We start from the raw sequence: 25688 nt of genomic DNA, 5'->3' as shown, positions 1-25688 counted from the left end.
TCCTAGTCCCACCTATCTTGTTTCCCTATTGGCCCACAGTGGTTTATTCATCAACCAGTAAGACAACATATACACAGAAGGACTTACCCCATCATCCATACCTCAAGTACATATACCTGTGCAACTACATTCATAGCAGAATTTTTTGTAATCGCCAAAACCTGGAAGCAACCTAAATGCCCCTCACCCAAAAAATGAATAAAGAAAATGTGTTAGGTTTACACAATGTAGTACTAATCACTGGGGGAAATGAAAACTTAAAATTCACAGGTAAATGAATGGAACTAGAAGAAACCATCCTGAGTGAGGTAATACAGACCTAGAAAGAACATGAAATTTACTCACTCATAAGTGGATATTAGACAACCAGTCTATAATACCAGAGAAGCTAGGAAGCCTGGAAGACCCTAAAAGAGACATACATGGACACCCAGAGAAGAAAAAAGGGACAAGATCTCATGAGCAAATTGGGAGCATGGTGGGTAGTGGGGAAGGGTAGGAGGAATGGAAGGGGAAAGGAGAACATGAGGGATCAGGAAGACGGAGTTGGGGAAGAATAGAGGAGAACAAAAAAAGAGATACCTTAATAGAAGGACCCATTATAGGTTTAAATAGATGTCAGGAACAAGGGAAATATCCAGAGATCTACAAGGATGTCCCCAAATAAGAATCTAAGCAATAGTGGAGAGGCAGCCTTAAATGTCCTTCCTCTATAATGAGACTGGTGGCTACCTTGAAAGCCATCATAGAGCCTTCATTCATTAGCTGATGGAAGTAGAAGCAGAGATCTACAGCTAAACACTGAGCCAAAAACCTGAAATCCAGTTGAAGAGAGGGAGGAGTGATGAGCAAAGAGGTCAAGACCATGCTGAAGAAACCCACAGAAACAGCTGACCTGAGCAGGTGAGAGTGCACAGAGCCCAGTCTGACAGCGGAGGAACCAGCATAGGACCAAACCAGCCTCCCTGAATGTGGGTGACCATTGGGAGGCCTGGGCAGCCTGTGGGCCATCTGGCAGTGGAACTAGTATTTATCCCTAGTGCATGAATGGGCTTTAAGAGCCCATTCCTTATGGAGGATACTCTCTCAGCCCAGATACATGGGGGAGCAACTAGGTCCTGGCCCAAATGATGTGACAGACTTTGATGATCACCCATAGGAGGCCTCACCCTCCCTGGGGAATAGTGTAGGGGGTGGGGTATTGGTGGGTGCCATGGGAGGATGGGAGTAATAGTCAACTGGGATTGGTATGTAAAATAGGAATGTTTTATGTTGAAAACAAAACACACAAAGACTAAAAAACATATTAAAGGAACAGTACATGGACATAGCACATAGTACTTATATACTTATGAATATATATGTATTATCCTTAGACAATGACATTTAGCATAGTGTGTAAATCATTTTTAAGGTAGTCACATCTGTAATGTGATTCTAATTAGCAATCCATAGCTTTCCTCTACATGGAGTTTTATCTCATGCCCTTATCCAGCTATCCTCAACCCTCCAATATGTCCTCCTACATATCCCACACCATGCTAACTCCTACCCTTCCCAAGTGCTAAAATGCCAGCGCATCCTCTCCTCATCCTCATTTTGCCAACCCTTCATCTTACTCCAGCTTTTACACTTCAGTCCTCTGTACTACCCTAGCCCTCACACTCTAACATCTCATCCTACTCCAGTCCCCAATCAGATAATCCCTCATTGTATCTCAGCCTTCACTCTCAAAACACCTCATTATCCTCCAGCCCCCACCCTTTATTCTACCTCCATACCCTGCATACTTGAAGTAGAGACTATAAAGTTCTTTATTCTCATAAAAATACCCATTTTCGGTTCTAAATCTTCTTTATAAAGATTCCTATGAGAACAATAAGAAACCGGAGTGATATGTTCATAGACTCATAATTCACTGTAGTTCACTAATTAGAAGACATTTTTTTAAATTCAGCAAGCCTCCATGCAGACAATGCTCATGTCAACCAAAGGAATACAGAAACAGCTCTGCTAAAATGTTTGCCAGTCTTCTTTCCATGCAAGTGTCAGGTGCAAAATTAAAACACCCTTTCTCAAGTAATCCTATTAAGCAAAAGTCACTGTGTGTGGTTTTGAGATTATTGTATAATTACCTCTACATATTTAGCATTCATTATCATGGGGGAGATGAATCTGTGCAATCAACATTTGTTTAGACATGGTGTTTTGTCAGTACTCTGTGGCAAATGTCACTAAGCTAAATAAAAGCATCTCTTACATATGCTTGTGCAATGGGAAGGAGACTGGGAAGTTAATTCTGTCCTGTTGCTGATTTCTAATGTCAGCTCTGACAGCCATGATAACAATTGGTTCAGGTGGTGTTGACAGCTGCTGATGACAGGCTAGCACAGGCAGTGAACTGAAGATTCAGACTCTCACCACTGTATTCTCTATTCAAAAAGAACAAGTGACTGATATTTCACTAAGAAGTGCAAAAATGAGTTATGATCCATTTCTGGGAAATTGATTCGTACTTTTAGATGACACCAAATAGCAAATGACAACCCTTGCATATCATCCAGGTACTTAGATGAAGCTCTTCAATGTAATATCCTAAACTGCAGGTCAGCAATCCATTTCCAAAATGTTCCCAGTAACTATCATCACTGACCCATTGACATGCATGTCTGGAAAGTCTCATCTTGTATGCTACATCAGGAGTCAGAGGACTTTTCTTACAAAGAGTATGAGAGGAAACAGAAAGGGCCTCAATCTCCATCAGAACTACTCAGCTTTGCAGGGATAGACATCATCAGCACACAGCTGAGATAGTGTGGCTGAATTGCTGCTGACATTCATTCTACGGTCAGTCAGATACTGGGACAATTGGCATCTACAGGGTAGGGGGAGATGGGATTTGTAGAACCTTTGCTGCAGCAATACTTCTCAAGCCCACTGATTTCTGAGAGGAGAGCCTGTGGCAGCAAGAAAGCCCTCTCAGCACCTTAAAAAGGCTATTGGGTTCTATGTCTATCTGGAAATAGGCTAGCATTGCATGATCTTAGGCTTGGCCATAATGAGGGCAGAGAAGCTGAAGAAAGACCACATGTTACATAGGTGATTCCTCCTGTGTACACATGTAGGACTTCCCTTCCAATTAAATCAAGGAATTCTAGTTACCTAATATTCTATCTTAAGTATATGGTCACCAATACTGTGGTGAAAGGTTTGTGGGTTTAAGAAGTAAAAAAGGAACAGCTAAAAAAATTAAGAATCCAAACTCTAATTCAATATCTGAAAAATAATTAACACAACTTTAGTCTCTTCACTGTATATATTTGGACTTCAATTTATTCTCTATGGCAGTAACATCAGATCTGATTCCTCTAATGCACACCAAAGGTCTAGATTTCTAGAGTATACACAGTATATTTTTATTGTTCTCAGTTGTTATTTACTACAAGGTTGTTGTGAACACCGAATTAGAAAACACTGAGCCATTGCCCCAAAGGAGGGCAAAAGTGGAAGGTTCTTATGAGCCACAAGTTACATTTCTGTCAATTTTGTAACAAATAACTCTGCCTCACGGGTATCTCTGCTTAAACATGATGTAAATAATGGATAGCATTAATTTATTACCACGAGTTCAGGGCCAATAGCTCTCAAATTCAAGCCTGAACAAAGATGATCTGTAAGTGTTCCCTCTGAAAGGAATGGCACAACCTCTGTGTATGGGGAATGCTGGAAAACACTTCGGGACTTCGGCCCCACCCTAAAGCAGTGAAATCACAGACAATAGTAATAAACAATCCACAAACACATGAGAAGCAGAGCACCACTAGACTGAAATGCACATGTTTACCTAGCAGGAGCTGAAACACAAAACTGGCACATTTTCTTGTTGCCTTTGAGCTGCGGATGTTTCAAACTACGAGACTCAATTTTGTCAGCATGTGAGAATTTATGAATAAAAGAACCTTGATATGAGTTTTGGCTTGGGGTTGCGTTAAACTTACTGAAGATCTAAATTTGCTAAGAAAAGTCTGTGTATAAATTGTGATGTTCTAACAATCCTATCTGCATGAACAATATCACATGATCCCGCCTCAGCATTTGTGTATTAACAGCATCTGTGGGTTCCAAGACACTCACCTCAGCTTTTATGCCTGGAAAACTGCAGCCATCATCTGTTTCTCCACTCTTCTCAGTTAATCCTTCCACGCTGGTCCTGGAGTTAAAGGTCATGCCTCTTCATTGCGAAGATTTGCTCCTGTGTTCCTCATTGACCTTAGAGTGAAGATCTAAAGGCCAAACCTCTGAGCATTGTCTGTAACATGCTAATGCAAAGCCAGACCTCCAAACCTTTCACTTGTCACCCTAACAATCACATTTGCCCTTGTTTTGCCTTTTAATAGACTCGAGTTTGTGCAATTACCCATTTCCTTGCTATACCTTAAAATCCAACACGTCTATGCATTTGTCCTTGATTATCTTAGGGGCGAAAATGTTCATAGCATTTAAATTATATTTGTATGTTTAATAATTAGATTGCTGTCTCTTTACGTTATCCACCAGAGAAGTGACAATTTAGAGTGAGGCCAAAGAGTGATACTGATTCACTTAAATAGCATAGAAATATGTGTTGTTATCTTTCAAAACATTTACTTATGTTAATGATTACTAAGTGCCATTCTAGATGTTAAAATATATCAGGTGGTCAAACTTGTGTAGTTTGAGCTTTTATGAAGATTTTTTTAAAAAATTCTTCAATCCTCACTTACTGATTGAAGAAAACCAGTTCTACTGCACAGGACTGTTGCAAGAAATAGCTGTGATAACACAGAAATAAATGTAATTCTCAGTGCTATGTTGAAAGTTCGGAAGGAGACGGTAGATGCTATCTCTATAGGTTTACCAGGAAGAATGTACAATTGTTTCCCGTGTTATATACCAGAAAGTACTGTGGTGAGCCTTAAGGTATGTGTGTGTGGTGGGTGGGGTGTAAAAATCACCACAGAAAAAAATGGGCTTGAACTCATTATTTGACTCCAGTGGTTAGTCCAGGCTAGCCCCAAACTCACAACTCTCTTCCCACATTAGCCTCTGGGGTGTTGGAATTACCGGTATGAGTCACCCTGCTAAACCCCAGCTCCTCAATTTTATGGAGACCCCGAATTCTTTGATTTGAGACAAAACTATGGACTCTGTTGAAGGAACTGAGGTTCAGAGGCTTTTGTGCACATCATGATTGGCATGTATACTTTTCAGAAGTAGCCTGATATTTTATGACTTAGATACATTTTATATTTCTCCTCACATTTCATAATCGTACTCAAACTTCTTTTGAGAATGTTTTCCAAATTACTGCTGAGGTGAGAGCCCTTTCCATTGGAGAAACACATAATTTCCTTAGGATATTTAATATTAGCAAGCCAGGACTGACAGCAAGCTGCACAAATCCTGCATACATTTGTAGAAACAAATATGAGTTTGTTTTTCTCATGATACTAACATATAGAAGTAAGCAACGGCTTGTGTTGGATTAACATCTCAGTAAATTAGAGGAATTGTGTCTGATTCACTTGGCTTTTGGCCCCAAATTCACAAATTACTGCTACAGATTGGACTACCAAGGCTTCTTGACATACCAGGGGAAAATACTGTTTCTCAGGGAACTACCGAGTACTACCATTGATGTCCTACTGTGTGCAACTGGGTCCCAGGACTGCTTTACTGAGTACAAGGAAGACTGGAAGTGAGGAATATAATTATATTAATTTATTAATGCCTCAAACACATTTGATACCCATTTTATGGCAAAGAAGCAAGAAATAGATGTTGTAAGCACTGATTTTGTTAGTCAGAGAGAGAGAGAGAACCTAGGTGAACAAACTCTAACCAGCCCAAGCATGGTAAACATGGTTCTGACAGGCCTTCCCTTCTCCCCCATTCTGTCTGCCTTGCTAAACACTATTACATTATATTCCATGGGGGTTTATTCCTATAATTGGCCACTTCCTCCCCTTGAGGCTGACTACCATGGTCTAGCTATCAAAGTACTGAAGTTTAACTATCAAAAGGCTCCTTGGTTCACCTAATCAACATGCCCAGTTAAAATTAAACAACTCATCATAACATGAGGAGTTCTCTTTTACCTTTATCTGGCCCCTGTCTGTCCAGAGACAGTCCTTTGCACGCTGCATCTGAACAAATATTCTACCCCAGCTCCCTGTGCCCTTATCATTATCTTTTGCCCTCTGTCTCTTGTCTTTAACTACTATTCCTTGCCTTCTTCTGTCCCTCTGGGGAAAATACATCTCCTTTGTGTTGAGAACTTGGTCTTAGGGGTTCTTATCCCTTTCATTGAGGATAATTTTCTGAACATAAAAGAAGGCAGTAGTCAGGGAAAAAGAGCCTTGTGAAATCATCTTATAAGTGCCCAGATAAACTTCCTTGGTGTTAAGGTCACTATTCTATTTTGTAGTTTTCCTTTGATTCTTTTTATTTCATGTTCCTATATATTAATTATACAACCAATGAGTCTCATCACATTCTTGTATACAGAAAGCACATCTGTTCATGTTTCTCTGTTCTTTCTTCAAATTCTTCACTTTTCCTCCAGCATCCAACTAGGCCCCCAAAGATTTCCCACATTTCTTCCTGTCCTTCCCTACTCTTGCCCTCTCTTAGGTCTACTAACCACTATTTTCTTACTCTCACAATGTTGACTTAGTTCTGCACATATGGAATTTATCTGTGTGTATCTGCCTTGTTTCACTCAATGCAGTGACCTCCAGTTCCAATCATGATGCTATGAATAACAGGATCTTTTCATGGCTAAGTAGTATCCTACTGCATACATACACCACATTTTCTTTATCCACTCATTAGCTGGACAGCTGGTTTGGCTTCAACATTTGGCTATTTTGAAGAGTGTTGTAATGAACATGGGTTTACAAGTATTTTGTGTATAAAAATTTCATTTGGAAATATGCCCAGTCATGGAATTGCTGTCTCAAATGTTTGTTCTACATTTAGTTTTTGAAAACTCTCTAGACTATTGTCTAAAATGACTCAGTAGATTTATATTCCAAGCAGCAGGGTGTTAGAGCTTCTATGTTTCTGAATCCTTTACAGAAATTGCTGTATTTGTCTTTTTGCTGATGGCTATTCCAACAGTGGGTGATAGGAAATTTCATTGTGGTTTTGATTAGCCTCACCCTGGTGATCAGTAAAACTGAACATTTTTCCTGTATTCATCGACCATTTGAATGTCTTCTGCTGAGAAAAGCTTTATTGGTGCTACTTAATTGAATTTCTTTTTTGCTCATCCTTTTGAGATCCATATATATATAGTGGATGTCAAGTCCTCATTGTATCATTGGCAAAATTTCCCCCATTCTGAAAGCCAGCTCTTAAGCCTGTTTGCTTTTTGCTTCATTGCAGAGAAACTTCTTGGATTGATGTATTAGTATTTATCTGACATCTATGGTTGGTGTTTATATGGTTTTCAAAGACAGAATCAACAGGGATAATTCCACTTTATTCTTTTCAATTTCTTCTTCCTTTGCTATGAAAGAGGACTATATTAAATCTGAATGCTCTAAGTGACTATTCTTATCTTCCACCAAAAGTTAGAGAAAACACTGTCATTATTTTGGCATTCAGTGTAATACTGGGTGTTGGTTCCTCATTTAATACTCTTCTTGTTTTATATCTTTCCTGTCTATTCTAGCTATTTGAGAGTTTTTTCCAATACATTTTAAGGAGATATGGACCTCAATTATATTATGACTTTGTCTTTCATGTTGATTTATTGAAGTAAATCTACCAACTTATGTGCATTGAATAAACCTTGCATTTCTAGGCTGAATCCCAATCTAATCTTAATACATCAAATTTCTGTACTGTTGTGACTTTGGATTCCTATTATTTTTATTCAGAATTTTAAATTTTCATTTACCAGTGTAATAGGTATTTCCTTTTTTTGTTTATCTTGTTAGACGTTTTCTAGACTCAACAGTAGAACTCCAATGGTCTCAAAAAACAATTTAGCAACTTTGTTACTCATTTAAAAATTTGAATGCATTTCAGAAAAAACTAATATTAATTCTTCTTAAATAATTTATACAATTCAAATGCAAACCATCAGGTCTAAAGATTTTTCACACAAAAATGATTTTTAATGTCCATCTACTTATGCATCATTCTTTATTTAAATTTTCTATTTTTGTTTGGTTCACTATTTTTGGTGGTACATATTTAAGAATTCATTTATCTGTCTAGATTTTCCAAATATTTAGCATATAATTCTTCACAGCGGTTTTTGTATTCTTTTACATTTCTGAATTATGAATGGAAATATTTACTTTTATCCTCTGATTTTACTTTTCTGTGTCTTTACCCAAGAGGCTGAAATTTATTTTGTTGACATTTTCTAATCTGGATTTTTATAATCTTACTTACTTTGTTATCATCTTTATTATTTTTAATTCTTTCCCCTTCATTTGTCCTTACATTCCTAAGTATTTGAGAGGGATTCTAGAGTAGACATTATCTGAACCAGAAGCTATATAGTCTCAAGGTTGTGATTGGTTCAGAATCCTTCCCTAGGAATTGTTGATCGCTTCAAAGTACTGATGAGGGACTGTGTTTCAAGGCTTCTGCATTCAAAAAGCTGTAGGCCTGGATCAGAAGTTCTCCTAAAGTACCCATTCTGAGACCTAAATAAACCAAGGATTTTATTTCTTTTTCCTTCACCCCAAAACTGTGGGTAAAAATGGGTATCCTCTCAGCATTTTGCTTGGCAAATGCAGAGCAGACACCTGCATGTACTGGATCCACAGAGTTCAGATTCAACCACAGATCTCTCACAGCTGGTTTGGGAACTGAAAAACCTACTACGAGACCATTCACAAGAAAGGTTCAATTTAAATAGAGGACTTGACCTGACAGTACATTGGGGTACAGACTCTGGATGTTGCTAAGCTTCAGGCTTACAAGGAACTGAACACATGCTGGGGTTGCTAAAAAAGGGGGGGGGAGATCCCTCCTTCAGATGATGAGGGAAGTAAAGACTTTCTGTTGCACAAATATTAAAGTGTAATGTCTGCTGCTTGTCAGTAAACTGAGCATTGTACTTTCCATGATATAAATGTTTCAATAGATGCATATTGAAGCTATTCACATGAGCTGAAACTGTTAATCTAATAACCTCTGACCCAGGTCAGTATAGGAAAGGAGCCACTGGGATTTGGAAACAGAAGAATGATGATTTTTTTTTACTGATTCCCAGAACAGAAAGTTTGGTAGATCCTTCTTAAATGGTCCCTGGTAGACCATTGCATGATGAACACAATAGAAATAATGTCAATATTTGTAACTATTACTAAGCTGGTAGTTAGTCAATTCAACTGATAATTTAGATTGCCTTTATAAAATGTCAGGTTCTGTGATTGTGGACACTGAAGAAATGAGGTTCTTTCTTTTATTCTCTTTTACCTAAAGTTCCACTCAAGGCACCAGAATACTCAGTGTTGTAACAATCAATGTGTTTCTAACTTTTAAAAGAGGCATAAGAGGGGAAACTTAAACTTGCCACTTTACCCTACTTATTGTCATTCCTCTTCTTATACCATAAAGTAATTGCTCTTATTAATTTGATAACTTAGTATTTGTATATTTATATGAACATTCTGAAACAGTATCTTTACAAATGGCATGAAGCTGCCCTGTTTGTAAACAAATACTTTCATGTTGATAATTTACCTAAAATGTGGTATTTAAATACTCATTGTATCATAAATATGTCATCATTATCTTACTAACTTCATGTGTTACTTAGCCATATGTACATGATCCATTGGTTTATTTTAAGCCAATCCAGAATTTTTCTATACCTCTGTCATGTGTATTATGGCATATTCACTTCTCTCCTTGTGGACATTTAAGATACTCAAACCTTAATGGACATGTAATCTCCCTATGCTTATGCCCCTCTGTGCAGGTTTCCTAGCATCTAATAAAATCTTGGGCTGGTTTGTCTATAAATCAAAATAAACTCTTTCTTCCTAAAGTTGTTTTCTTTTAATGGGGAAAGTATTTTATCCCAGCAACAAGACAAGCAGCTAATACAAACTGAAAGATATAGATTGAGAGAACAAAACCATCTCAAATTCTTATAGTTGCTATAGCAGAGAGGAAAAAACGCATAAAAACTTGCATTGCAATTAAATGAAGTATCAGAGAAGTTGAGCTCATCCCTTCTGCACGCAATCTATTGGACAAAAGTTGTCTCATGACACACTCAAAGTTAATTTGAAGAGTAAATTGAATTCTGCCATGTGGAAAGACGGCAAGAAGCCAGCAAAACTTGATAAACTATGCTCTTCCTGGAATGTCTACTTTAACATAACACTTTAATCTTAAGAGTTGTGACATTTCTTAAGTACAAAAAGGAAAATATCTCTAAGGTATTTTTTTCATTCCACTAAGATTGATGCTGGTTGATACAGAAAGTGCATTTTTCCGTTTCCTTGGTTTTTATTAAATTACACTGAGTTTTGCAGTGCATCCACTTGAATCAGAACTCTCAGGATTATCATATCCTTAGAATCAACAAAAATGTTTGTTGCTAAATTTCTATTTTAGACAATCAAGTAATATTCCGATTTTACAATTTATTTGTATACCCTTAACACGCTTAAGTAGTAATGAGCCATGTATCAGCTATAATTTTCTATGATTTGTCTTTTTATGTCTAATTATATTTTAGTATAACATTTTTATTATGTTTTTGAGAATTTCTTACAATGTATTTTGTTCATAGTTGCTCCCATCCATACAAATCCTCCCAGATACACCCATCCCCAAACCCAGCAGCAATCCATCTTTGTTTGTTTTGTTAATTATTCAAGTCCAATTTGTGCTTCTCAAGTGTTCACAAGTGTGAAACATATCCCTGAATTGTGCCAACCTAACCACTCCCCCATTTTGCTAAAATGCTATTTCTTTATCTTATACAGGTCTTTTGAAGCCAACCATATCATCTGTGAACTCATAAGTACAGTGTGTCTGTCATGTCCAGAATGTACTGCTGCAGAATGACCCTGACCTCTGGAACTGACAGTGTTTCCTCCCTGTCTTCTGTGATAGTGCTACAGCCTTGGGTGTGGCTGGAGGGTTTATTTACATGTTGCATTTATAGTTCTGCACTCCACTGGCTCAGTTATTCTCTGCCTTTGACCAGTTGTGACTTTCAATGTTAAGCACCCCATAGCATGAAGAAACTTCTCTGATGAGGTTAAGAGCTGTGCAGGTCTATAAGCATCGAGAAATGACGTTAGGGAGTAGTTGATAGTGTGGTTATTTAACAGAATAATAATAGGGATGAACCTACTTTTCTATGTATAAAATTTGTTTTTTTTCAGAATTATTTCTTTTTTAATAAAGAAAAATTGGAGTTTATTAAGACTATATTTCAATATATATTTGTGCTCAGCTTGAAAGAGAGATGTGTAAAGGACAATAGTACTCTACAGTAGAAATAAGCTTCCCAAGAGAGAGTTCAAGTTTGTTATTGGGGTCTCTAATATATTCTAAATGTGGATATTTACCAATAATGTGTCTTCTCTATTTTTCCTATCATTATACATTTCCATTCATTTGTAAAAGTTCAATGTATGTTTTTCTGAATTACTTGTACTTTTGTCATGTGGAAAATAATTTCCTATCTTGAATATATTATTTAGAACTGAGCTGGATTTTTCCACATGCCAAGATTGCCTTTGCACATTTCATAACATTTCAGACTAACCTATTTTCCTTGTCCATGTCTAATTATTATTACTGTGGTTTTCAGCACACTTCCATCGCTGTATACACAATGCCATCAATACCCTGAGGAGGAAGACTTTCTTGGGTGGAAGCACAAAGGGACTCAAACTTGTATAGAATGTTAAAATGACTCCAGACATGCTACTACCTGCCCTGCTGTTATTATCACCCTTTATTAGGAATTTTAAAGTATAGTAACGAAGCTACAGCTCTCTGCCCGAGTAGCATTTCCAGTCCCTCTTCCTCCACATTCTTATTTGTGAAATTATCTCTCTGCCCTGCTGACAAATCCATATTCTATTAACACATCTGAACAGACAGCATGGTTTCTCTTAACTTTATTTATTTGTGTGTGGTTGTAAATTTCTATGTAAGTGTTTGGACACCAGCATACCACAGAATAGACATGAAGTCATGGGAAAACTTACTTAAGCTGGTATTCTCCTTCCATCATGGAGGTTCTAGGAATCAAACTGAAAAGCCTTCAGGTTTGGAAGTGGATGCCCCTCTCATCGTATCAGCCCAAAATCTTAAAAACTTAACAAGTATTGAAGTAGAGAAGACACGCTTGAGTAAGATACTAATCAGGAAATTTTTTTGCCAGTTTTGAAAAACCTTTGTTTAGGCCTACAAAAACAAAACCTGTGGTCTTTATAACATTTCTACATTAGACTGAATAATTGTTATCTTCTGGCATACTAAACAGTTGAATTCATGGGCATTGTTTGTGGTTTTTTCCCTGTTTTCATTAATGCCTCTGTGATTTCTTCTGGGCTGCAGATTTTCTGCTATGTCTTGGGTCACAGGGAAGAAACTGAGTAAAAGAGTTTTCAGGTTGCTTTTATGATCTCATTAAAGAAGGAAACTAGGACCCTACTGATATAATAATCTACAAAACCTACAGTTTTTTAAGCTACCACGTTGGGGATTGGGTTTACAACATATGAGTCTTAGAGGCATACATACATTCATATCATTACACAATCCTTGAAAAAACCATGTTAAGAAGAGTGGCACCTTGATATTCACATTTTACCTTGAAAAGCTTTTACACCTGCATTTTTATGTGATATTGGACTATGCAGTTGTTACTTTTGTTCTGTTTTGAAATTTTTATAAGCTTACAAAATAATAATGAGTTTCTCTATGTTTCTTATTCTCTAGAACTATTTGTGTTATATTGATATTAATTGATAAGATTTTAATCTTAATATAAGATATTTCTAAGTGTCTGAACTCTGGAAGTATGTTTTCAAAATATCTAAATATTTACCTATGGGTGTCATTTTTAGTATTTATTTTATTTTGCTTTATGGTCAGATAAAAATGTTTTCAGTATTTGGGGAGTATTGCTTCACAGAATAAAAATGACTTCGTAGCTTTACATTACACTCAAGAAACACAGTGAACTGTATTTGAGTGATATTCACAATTTATGTGGTCTGAAGTTATTTTGCTGCTGGCTTTTGCTTTGCTCTTTCTAATAATTTCATGAACTCATTTTCTTTATTTTTCAGAGGTATACTTAAACCTCTGTGATGACTGGAAAATTGTCATTCTTTCCATGTGTGCTGGGCCTGCTCATGTGTGACTCCTCAAGCACCTGTGTTGAAGCAGTTCTGCACAGAGGTGATGTCTTTAGGAAAAGACTGGGTCATGGGAGTTCTGGCATCATTGATGGATTAACCTATTGATAGCTCATAGTCTACTTGGTTTGTGTTCAGAATTTAATTCTCTCAGTGACTTCCAGACACATAAGTTTAAAGCTCTGTCTAACAATACCCCTGTCATGTGCCCACTTTCCTCCTCACAGATCCAGAATCAACAGTCCAGTGACCATGACCAAAACTATGGGCTATAAAAATTTATTTTATAGGACTAAAATGTGAGTAATGCATAAATGTTTACTTATAAAATTTGGAAATAAATTATTTGCCCCATATTACTAAATGGCAAAGCTCCTTCTTGATGAAATATGCACTCAGTAAATTGTTTTAAGGCATATTGCCCTAGCAATAATTAAGCTTCATCATTATTCTTTGGAGTACAGAAAACTTAAGTATTTAAGGGTATGAGTACTACTCCTTAGACTATCAGGTGAGGTAACATAACCTAATAAAACACATCATTATAGTTTTAGACACATAAGCTTTGATGAGCTTCAGCTCCCACTTACGTTGTGGGGACTGTGACTGATGTCAATGAATACATATGACAATCTTATACTCTGTGACCTTCAAGTTTTCTTCTTAGCATCACACAGCTTTCAAGTCTCTATTGCTTTAAGTTGTCCAACTCATGATATAAAACAAATATCCTTATATTCCAAGCAATTCAACAGCCCAAAATAAAAATGAAGGGCAGAAGTCCATGACTTTTTTTGTAGTTACAATATAATAAGTTTTTAAAGCTGACTTTTCTTGCACAAACATGGAAGTCCATTGAGGATTCAACTCAGAATTACAATCTAGGTCAACCAGGTGACATTTGTTTGTAAAAATATTTTGCAAATAGTAAAAAAGTTGGTAGAAGTAGAATGAACAACAAAATAACAGGTGACTCAGTTGTTTTCCTGGGTTGCATCGTTCTTAGATCTCTTCTCTGATATCTTCCCCAAGTGTTCCTCAATTCCCTCAGAAGTATACCTTAAATAGTCTATGAATGTGACATTCTTCACCTCCCAATACTGTATCCACTCATGAGACTTTAACTCACACATGGCCTCCTAAGGTAAAATTTTCCTTTGCCTAAGAAAACAGCAGATGAATAATTTCCATGATATTTGTAGTTGCAAAGCTGTTCTTATGGTGTAGTAATAGAGAATTGGATGTTTAATATCTGTATGATGCCAGATCTCAATATGTTTCAATACCTGGAAAATAAGTGCTTATGTACTTTAGAGAATAAAAACTATGAGAGATTTGTATGTAATTTGTTGAATATAAGATAAAAAGGCAAGGTAGAAAAGACAGATCTCCTCCTCATCAGAGACATTCTTTAAAAATTAAAGGAATAGATGTTAGTGGAGATTGGGAGGGGGCTGAGAGGCTGATGGGGGTCTGGGAAGAAAGGGGGGAGAGGGAGCTGGGATTGACATGTTAAGCAAACTTGTTTCTAATTTAAGGGAAAAAATTAAAGGAATAGCATAAAAGAAAGAAGGACCAAAACAACCCAATGGCTTTATTCCAAAGTGGTGGAAGAAATGTTTTTGAGTTAGTGTACAGTAAATTGTTGAAAAGGAAACACTGATGTATTTGCTGAACCTGTCCATAAATGTTGAAATTTTCAGTTGCTTCAATATGCATATCTCTAAACTTGGTAAATGTACAGTGAGGAGGTATTCCCTTGCATCCCAACATGATTATAAATATAAATTATTTTCTTTACAAACAATAATCATTTGATTACTAAATTAATATCAGACTGCAAATAACCCACTGTCCTGACTCTCATTATAATAGTGGTTGAAGATTTTGCTGTTCTGCCAGACCCACCACAGTTCACAGATGCAGTAGCGACTGCCAAAGAATTGAGTCAAGCTCCAGGTATGATGTTAGTTACATGGTAGTTTAATGCCAAAGTTGTTCATTTGGTTTTTATTCGTATTCATAAGATGTGGTTTATTTAAAATACTATTTGGGTCCAAATACTGTCTTGTAAGAAAAATAAGACCATTTATCTAAGAAAGGACAGAAAATAATTCCATATCCAACATGCTTTTTACTAATAATATTTAAACTTAAAGGAATAAAGGTGTGAGTTGATGTACCTGATAGGAAATAATCTAAAACAAAAACAGCCATTTGCAGAAAGGTAATGTGTAAAGAATAAGAAAGGAAACATGGGGTTCAGGGAGGAGGACATGTTGGCAGGAATTAGCAACAATGAAGCAGCAGCTTCAGAGAGAGAAGACGGAAAGCCAAAGGAGGGGACAGTCCCCATAAGTGGGCTCACAGCTACTCTTCCCATCCAAAGTAGCTACAATCTTTCAGACTATCTCAAGACTTGACTTCTTATGCTTTGGAGGTAAAAATGACAGTAGAGAGAGATGAAAGTGGTGATAGTTAGATTATATTTGATATTTCCATATAACCTTGTTCTCTGACAAGATCCCTTGAAGAAAACATGGTTGTTTACAAATTACAGAAGACCACAATGACATTGGCTGAGGTTTATCAACTTAGGGTCTCACAGCTGCTGTTTCAACACCAGAATTCCAACCTGAGGTTCATAGTCCACCATCTCTTCCTCAGAATCCCCTCAGATCCTCTTAAATTAGTCCATTATCTGTTGCAATATATCTCAAAATCTCAAATGATTTCTGAGCATTCCGACGTCCTTGCTCTTCCTAATTTGAATCCTGCTGGCCTCTCCCTATAGTGTGCATTCTTCTTTTAAAAAAAACTTCTTGAGCCTTTGCTCACCACTCTGCCTTGCAACTGGAACCCATGAAGATATTCATCAACTGATGAATACATAATGGAAACGTGGTTCAGGCATACAGTGGAATTTTAGTCAGCTGTAAAGGAAACTGAAACATTCAGGAAAAAATGGATGAAACTTGAAGTTGATAACCCTAAAGGACATCTATGACAGGACGAGGAAATGGGGAGGGTAGAAGGCAAGAGGTAAATGTGGGAAATGGTGTAGGGAATAGAGTCAACTAAAATAATCTGTGTCTGAAACCCTAGAAGCCCAAAAAATTCTGAGGCATGTGAATTACATTTCTTATTTCTTAAAAAATATATAAAAATAGAAAATTTGCAGGAAAATTGATAGATTTGCTGAATTTTATATTAATATAAGCAACTCAGGCTTAATATATGTTTACTGTCCTATGGGGTCCTCATATCTATTGCATTTTAAGGATTTGTTTATTATGTATATGTACATGGAAGTTGTGCCTGCATGCACGTCTGTTCACCACCTGCATTGCTGTGTCTGCAGAGGGCTGAAGAACTCCACTCTGGAAGTAGAGTTACAGAGGCTGTGAGCCACCATATGGGTGCCAAGAACCAAACCCAGGTCCTTTGCGAGAGCAGCCAGTGCTCTTAACCACTGAGCCATCTCTCCAGCCTTAGTTTAAAACAAAACAAAGTTTAGCTTTTTGTTGAGCATGTAGAACGAAGACGTTTAGTCAAAAATATCAAAGCCCATGTCACCATCAGACTCCTCAAATTCTTCCTTCTTTCCCTTGACCACCTTCTCCTCAGCTCAGGCAACAGCTGTGGAGGAAGCAGGACTGCCAGCTGCTGGAGCTGGCGCACCAGTGCCCACACTGTAGATGAATCTCCCAAAGATGACATTGACCAAACCACCCTTAATGTACCTGATCTTGTCTAAATAGCTGTGTGTATTTAATGGCATTAGTCAAGGTTATCCTTGCTGTTCTTAAGCATCCAGTCATACTACAAAAAGCAAGACACACCTTAGTGAAAAGAAAAAGAATAAATTGCCTTTAAAGAGACTCAACCTAGGATTTTGGTACATAGTTAAAGGCATTCCTCAACTGCAGGGATCACCACAAGGAAGAGGAAGTCAGTTTCAAACTAAAAAATAAATAAATTTCTAGAGAAAAAAACTTCTTGAACCATTTTCAGGCTCTCTCAACATTTGGAGCATGATCATCTCCCTCATAGATTTGCTTAATGGCTCTCTTCTGCTTAATTAAGCAATCTCCATGTCACTCCAGACAGGATGTTTGTAGCTCAGTTCACATTTGCCCTGCACTTCATATTCTCTGACAGTGATCCCACCTCAAGAATGAGGAAAGACAAATTCACACTGATTTAGTTCTAGACTCTTTGCTGTTACTGCTGAATCCTGTATTGTTGAGCATAGCTAATGTCTACATGTAGGCAAAAGGTTCTACTACACACCAAAGGACACCCTCACCCTATGCTTGTGAGACAGCTGGACTGACACAGACAGCCACAAAGTGACCCTGTCTCAACAAGGCAGGAGGAAAACACCAAATCAGAGTTTGTCCTCTAACCTTTCTAAGTACATGCATGCACATGCTGTGACATTCACACATATGCACGCAAACACACACAAGCATATATAGATTAACTTTTAAATGGAAGTCAATGGTTCTTTTAAGCTAATAAAGACTAGGGAACACTCACACTCATCATTAACTCTGAGCTGAATGGTCCGTAGTGTGATCCTACGCCCAGTCCATCATGAGCTGTTAGCTGGTTGTTAAGAAAGATTTAAACTTCTTAATGAGAGAATGAATATTTAATTATTAATTAACTATTTCTTAATTATTCTAGAGAAATTAAACCTTAATAAGTTGCTCTTAATTAATTAACCAATTTCAAGCTCAGATCACCAAATAAAGAGGTACTCCTCCAAAGACACTGCTTTGGTATCCTTCCTTTAGGTAAGGGCTGTTTCCCAAGATTGGAGAGTAAGAGACAACTGTGGGAAACTACAGGACTCTCTGGCTTTCTCAGCAGCCTCAAGATGAGACTTATCTTCTTTCATTTGTAAATGGATGTCGCTAAACACTGCCAGAGTTATATATGGTCATGCATGCTGCCTTGATCTGTGACCTGAAACAGATGGCATTAGATTCCATGAACTATGACTGGGAGTGCCTGAGGCACTGTTACATTACCTTGGTCTCCATGAAAGTGGTGAAGAGAGACCTTACTGAGCTTGTTGGGTCTGTAGGAGGAACAAGATAAAAATATCCTTTATTTTAGCCAGGTGGTGGTGAAGCATGCCACTAATCCTAGCACTGGGAAGGCATAGGCTGGCAAATCTCTGAGTTCAAGTCCAGTTTGGTCTACACAAAATGTTCCAGAAGAGCCAGGAACTCACAGTGGAGCCATGTCTTGGAAACACAAAAACAAAACAAATCTGCTATTTTAAGTCCATGAAAGCTGGAGATCAGCTGTTAACTCAATATTTTCTTACTTTTCTCTCTCTCTAAGACAGACTGGTTAGTATTCAGTGAATATCTAGAGCATTATTAGTTGCTTTTACAAGCTCAAAACAAATACTAAAATTCAATAGTTATAGAATCATGTGCAAGGCATTTCCTTACTTATTAGTTCTTATCTATTCAATAAAGAGATAGGGTTATACGTCTTCCAAGGTTGCATAATCATGAATTTAGAAGAGAAAAATAATCTATCAATCATCAAGAATAGATTTTAACTCACAGGTTTTAACTCCCTGTTTAATGTTGTCTCTTGAAGATTGCCTAAGACAAAATTGGAAGTGAATTAAGATGTTCAGGAGAGTCACCGACTGGACAAATTCTTTACACAGTCCAGCCAATTATGAAAATATGTCCTATAAATTCTAAAGGACAGAGACTTGGAGAAGTCGCTGAATTATCTCAAATTACCTCAGTAATAGCAAATTTTCAGTAGAATTGGAATGGATTTACAAATTTATAAGTTTAATCCTGTATTTGTCTAAGACTCCTGGTCCACCTGTGGGCAGAGATCCTTTTGTGATTGTGATTTCATAATAATTATCTATCAAAGTGGGGATAATATGGTGTCTCTTCTTTCATATGAAGTTGTTAATTCTATGAAAGCTCCATTCTTGATCTCATCCTTCCCATGGGTTCACACCCCATTATCATTTGGCAAACTAGAATTTCAAACTATGGATTTGTATCAACCACATGCCCTCAAGCTACACTAGATGGGAAGGGAAGAAAATAACAAAAGCCACTTAGGACCAAAAGGAGTTGCTAGTTTAGGCACATAGATTCCTAGCTTGAACACTTGACAAAGCAGGTGACAGAAGGGATGATATGGGGTCATAGAATCAGTGGATAGATGTATAGATGATACATAGGTAAAGGACAAATGACCAGTAGCTTGTAGACAAATGGTAGATGATGGGTGATAGACAATAGATAATGTATAGATGACATAGACATGATAGATAAATAATTATATGAATAGACAGAACTATATAGATCATATTTTATATGGAGATAGAAATATAATACAGATTGATAGGTGACAGATGATAACTAATAGAGGATGTAAGACAAAAAATAATAATATATAATAAAGAGGTGAATGATAGAAAGACAGGTTAATAGATTGTTAGGTTAATAGATTGATAGAGATAATAAATCTGAAGACAACGTTTATATTCTTAAATTTTAAATTTGGTGACAGTGAGTTTTGAGTTCAGTTCACTAACATGTGTAATGTCATTCCCGAGGACATTCATGGAGATACTCTGCAACTTTCTTCTAATACTTTTTTTCTTTAAATATGTTTCAATATTTTAAAAGGTTAGATTTATAAAATTAATTAGAGTGCATTTCCTTTTTACTATTTGCTACAATAGCTTGTTTACAACAAGAATTTAAAAAATATTTAGATGAACTCATCTTCATATGGAACTAAATTATTAGAATAGTTTATCTGAGTCTTTTTTAATGGGCTTTGGTAACTATAGCATCTTAAGGAATTTGCTCATTTATATAACCTTTAAAAGTATTTCCTACAAAGTTATTGGTTCTCTTTTTAGAGTGGTGCTTCTTTGTTTTTTCCTAACACTGTTTTTGTTTCTTAATTCATCTTTGATCATCTAGATAAAATGCATTTAATTAATGTGTCTTAGTTAGGGTTTCCCTCACTGTAGCAAAACACCATGATGAAAAACCAAGTCAGGGTGGAAAAGGCTTATTTATCTTACACTTCCACATTGATGCTAAGTACAGATTCTCAGGTCAAAAACTCAAGGGCTGGAACCTGGAAACAAGAGCTGACACAGAGGCCAGGGAGTGTTGCTGCTTACTGGCTTACTCAACCTGCTTTCTTACAAAACCCAGGACCACCAGCCCAAGGATGCAACTACCCCATGAACAGAACCCTCTCCTACTGATCACTAATTGAGAAAATGCCTTACAACTGGATATCATAGGGGCATGTCCTTAACTGAGGCTCCTCCCTTTCTAATGACTCTAACTTGTATCAAGTTAACCCACAAAACTAGCCAGTACATAATACCACCATGGTGTTGTTGAGAATGTAATAATTATCTTGGCTGCTTCACTTTTTGGTTACTTAATTTAAGTTTCAGGTTTTCTTTTTCAAGGTTTTCATGATAATGCTTAGATTATTTATTCAAAATATTACTTTTATTTTGTAACTAAAGTTATGGCTTTGCATCTGCGATATTTTTATAGTTTATAACGTGGATTCTGATTGTGAAGTCTAGTGCTAACCTGTGGTTTACTTACAATTCATAATTTTGTCATAATACTGCAAATTCTTATCAAAAGGAAGTTGATGATACTAGCCAATTAGTTCCTTTCTGAACAGAGTAAGGAAAGACAGTGGGAAAGGGCCCAATGACTTTTTAAGAAATGCAGGGTTGAGTACTATATATAAGATTGTTTCTGGCCTCGTGGCTCTTCAGACACAGACAATAATCCAAGAGCAGTGCTGTCTGCCTTCTCTTTTCCCTGGCATTCCCTACATTGCCTTCTTCTGCTAGCCCTTCAGTTTTCTAAATAAATTTTAGATTTTAATGCAATTGAGAACTTTGAGAATAGTCACAAACTTAAACATAAACACACACATTGGAGTTAGCCCCATGTCATTTGTGGCAAAGGGTCAGTCAATCATTCTTGAATAAAGTCACAAACAAGAGAACATATGAGTAGAATAGCCATTGGCCATTGCTTATGTTGGGTATCACTCATCCACCCACTCATTCTGTCAGTCATGTCTGTCAACACATGAGTGTGCTAATGAAAATAGGATTTAGTTGTCCTTGTCAAAATATTCAGTCAATTTCAGGGAGGCCTATCAATAAACAATATTCCACCAAACCTAAGCATACTGTTTGCACAGAAGTTGAGACAGAAAACTTGATTCTCTGTATGTTTTTAATTAAGTCATGAAAATATTCTCAGCTTTAATACAAAAGGAAATAAGTAAAAATAAAATGATGACTACACCAAAGAGTAAAATTACTGCATCCTTTACAAAACACTTGATGGCCTGAAAAACCTGACATTTTCCCACGTCTCTAGGCTAAGATAAGAAAAAAAATACAGTCATAAAGAGGCCTGATGACATTTTAAGTATTCTGTGAGATGAGTTGCTAGGGTTTCTTACAGGCAAGCGCACTCTCATTATTGAATCTATCTGAAAATCTCATACGTGCATCCAGTTATGATAGACACATCAGGTCATCACGGCTCCTGCCATTAAACATTCAAATCCTATAATTAACTTCCGGTGTTGATTTCATGCTCGGCCCACAGCTGTGTGATAATGGAGCCTCCCTAGTAACTTGCACATTGAGAGTTCTGAACAGAATGAGCGGGCCCTATTACCTATTCCCTTGTGCAGTTCAGTCAGCTATGAAATATAAGCTGGTCATTGTGATTGATCCAGCAGTCCCCTGAGAGCATCAGTCTCACAAGCGGCCATCCTAGAGGGGAACCACCTCTATATCACAGTTATTAACATGTTTTTGAATACAAATCCTGATGCCCCAATTTCTGGGCAGGGGGAGTCCTTGAAAAGGAGCAAGTCATAGGTTGGAGGTGTTAATCCCAGCCTTGATTAAACTTACCTGAGGACAGGCCACTGCTACCAATGCTTGCTCTGACACCCTCCCCGCAACCTCAGCTGTGCTAGCAGCTTTCACCATCTTCAAGATTATAGGAAGTTTAAACAAAAGCTAGAGTTTCCTAGGCAACTGTGACTTTGTCTTACTTTTGAAGAAATTATTTTGATTTTGAGATTATACTATAATTACATCATTTCCCACTTGATGTTCTTCCTTCTTAGCCCTCTTATAAAACTTCTCTTGGTCTCTTTAAAATTCATAGTCTTTTTTCCCATTAATTGTTGCCACATCCCCTGAAAAAAACTCCTCGGGCTTGTTTTTTTATTTTTTATTTTGGCCAGTTTATACTTCCAGCACCTGGAGAGGATTATATTTAGCTGACACAATTTAAGCTATTACAATGATGTTCCTATATTTGGAATCTTTAAAACATAGCAAAAACATTTTGATCCCAGCTCACTGAATGAAATTTTATTTCAGTACTGAGCAAATAAATTAATTAGTAAGACACAGTTCATGGTTGCTTCTAACAAATCTGTATCTTATGAAAAACAGGTGAGTGAATAGTTTCCTTAATCGTCACGCTCATACGTATAAAATCACAAGTAGCATTTCTGAAATGTAATATAACGTATATGGTACAAATAGAGTTACTTTTCTTTAATTATGACACACGGGTTTTACATTTTAATTCAAGTATGTGGCATTGTACTTCTACTTTCACACAAACTCTGATCATTCTGAGTCCCTTACTTCGCTTAATATTATGCTCCACAGTTTTATCTATGTCCTTGTTTATGTTTGACAAAAGTTTCATTAAGTATATAGACACATTTTCTTTAACTATTAATCTGTTGAATGACCTCGAGGCTGTTTCAATGTCCTAGCTATTGTGAATAGAATAGAAAGAAACAAGAATGACTAGAGTCTCTATGGTATGTAACTTTTTCTTCAAAACACCAACTGTTTAGTAGTTCCTGAGAAACCTCATGATATGGAGCAAAATTTGTATTTTTCATGTTAATTCTAAGTCCATTACCCTGCTATAAATCTGAGTTGAGAGATACTTCACTGAAGTATTTATACTAAAATATGAGATCCACTTTAGTGTAAATCTATCAAAAGAATAGTGGGAAATGGGAAGATGTCTGAGATCAGGAGAATATGAAGGACAGAAGAAGTACACAGCATAGAGTGATAACAGCAGTGGGCAGAGACAGACACTTAAGACTGACTCATCTAGACCTTTTCAGAACCTCAAAGATAACTGAGAGCTCTAGAAAAGAATGGTAACCAACCGTGAAATGTCATCAGCAAAATGGTGAAAGTGTGTCATCGGGGTCAATAGTTAACTAAGGAAGATCAGGCCATTCATGGTAGGCAATTGCCGGCCACTGCAAAGCCCAAGTTAGAAGATCAGCCTTGCAAACAACCTTCTTAATGTTGAGGTGGCAGGAGTTGTTATAGGAAGTGTAACAGTATTATCTTTTAAACTGTGTATTGTCATGATCATCAAAGCAATGTTTTGTCCCATTGAAAGAAAAGGTAAGAAGGAAGGAGGGAGAGTGTAAGGAAGCAGGTAAGTAGGGAGGGAGGAAGGAAATGAGGGAAGGGTTGAAGAAGGAAGGGAAGGAGAGAAGGAAGAAAACTTTTGGGAAGTACTAAGGGATAACTATGATAAAGCTAAGCCAGTACTATGTCTGTTTCTATCTAAAGAGACCATAATTAAATCAAATCCTCAAGTGGTGTAGTCTGTAATGCTGGGGACAGAAGAAGACCCATGCTGGCAACATTATATTCAGTGTAAATAGAGAGACTAGTGCACAATTTGCTTCTCACTGTCTTTCATCTGCTATGTGCATGAAGATAGGGAAACAAGCAAAAAAAACTAGCGTTTTTACATTGTGTATATGTGTGTGTGTGTGTGTGTGTATGTGTGCTACTTCTGCAAAAATGACAAAGATGCAGAACTAGAAGGAACAGTTGCTTTGTTTCACAAGTAAATACATTTGAAGGATAAACAAAAAAAGATGGTAAAGTATAGATTCTTCCTGTCACCCTAAAGGAAAATGCTGTCTATTCTCTCCAGGAAAGTAACTAGATGTGATAATTCATCAGTACCAGGCATCACTATGGACAGAAAAGTCAGTATCTCCTTGAAGATGAGATTAATTGAAACTGAATAATAGCAATGACCCAGCACCCTCCCCCACTCCAGCCTTAGTTCTCAGTCTGATAACCTCGGGCATTTCTTCCTCTGTGGAGGAAACTAGCAGTGCACCCTGCCAATGAAATGTGCTTTATGGTTTACTTAGAAATGATTTGAGCAGATAGCAGTTTACACATGATTGTTTGCTATGAAGGTAAAGTCAAGAGTTCTTGTCAATGCCTGAGGATCTGTCAAGTTCCAGCTGGAAACCTTTACTGATTCAGTTCTGTAGAATTCTTTCCTAATCACTTCAGAAATATTTATAATTTGTAGAATGTTATCTGAAATAAAGGGAAAGGAATGAAGATGAAACAGCAAACGGAAAATTGGTGACAAATCAAAATGTAAGTTTTCAGGGAGGAAAAAACTCTGGAAAAAGAATAATCATCCCGTCCCCGGGAAAGAAAAACTGAAGGTAAACACAAGTACAAAAAAAGCCTCTTAAGCCAGACATAGGCCTTTAGTTCCAGTGCTCAGGAAGCTGAGTAAGGCAGATCTGAGTTTGAGGCCAGCCTTGTCAACAGACTGAGTTCCAAGACAAAGAAACTCTGTCTCTAAAAGGAGGAGGAGCTGGGGAGGAGGGAGGAAGATGAGAAGGGGGAGGAGGAGAATGGGAAGAGGATTTTAAATTGAAAAAAAAAGAAAACAACCCAAAGAGTGATACATTTTACAAGAAAAGCATACAGAAAACTGTAATGGAAGTTGCTGGTGAAAGAAACTAAACAGTTTCACTTTGCAACTGAAATAAGATTTAAGTAATTTCTAAAATATATCTCTTACTGAGACCTATTTTCCCAGACTGTTTACCCGATATGACTGATGAAATACAGAAAACCACATCGCTGAGAAATTTTCAAATATGGATATAAGTCTAACCAAGTTTTGAAACAGCACCTCAAAAACCTACACTGTATATTAATGATTACCATGTCACACCGTCTTTTAACTCAAAGAGAGAAATATGAGGCATACTAGACAATTATCATCATAATTTGTAATGATGACAGAGTAGTTCTATTAGGAAAATAAAGCTCTTTAATAATTTCCTAATCAACATCTCTCTACATGTAAATATCAATTTAACAAATGT

The 25688-nt window shown here is 36.9% G+C and overlaps 2 long non-coding RNA genes across 2 annotated transcripts in view; both read left to right on the top strand.

The window, feature by feature from the left end:
- LOC121135860 overlaps nt 1–11427 on the top strand; it is a 46112-nt gene extending 34685 nt beyond the window's left edge. The window contains exon 3 of the long non-coding RNA XR_005872980.1: nt 11007–11427. This is a non-coding gene — a long non-coding RNA (uncharacterized LOC121135860). The remainder of the gene's footprint in view (nt 1–11006) is intronic.
- A 1920-nt stretch (nt 11428–13347) lies between these two features.
- Nucleotides 13348–15362, top strand: LOC121135886. Its single transcript, XR_005872993.1, has 3 exons — nt 13348–13446; nt 13631–13702; nt 15279–15362. It is a non-coding gene; the product is annotated as an uncharacterized LOC121135886 (long non-coding RNA).
- Nucleotides 15363–25688: the final 10326 nt, after the last annotated feature.

Source organism: Mesocricetus auratus, unplaced genomic scaffold, assembly GCF_017639785.1.
Source record: "Mesocricetus auratus isolate SY011 unplaced genomic scaffold, BCM_Maur_2.0 Super-Scaffold_100044, whole genome shotgun sequence".
Lineage (NCBI taxonomy): Eukaryota > Metazoa > Chordata > Mammalia > Rodentia > Cricetidae > Mesocricetus > Mesocricetus auratus.
This window is presented reverse-complemented; position numbering and strand designations above follow the sequence as displayed.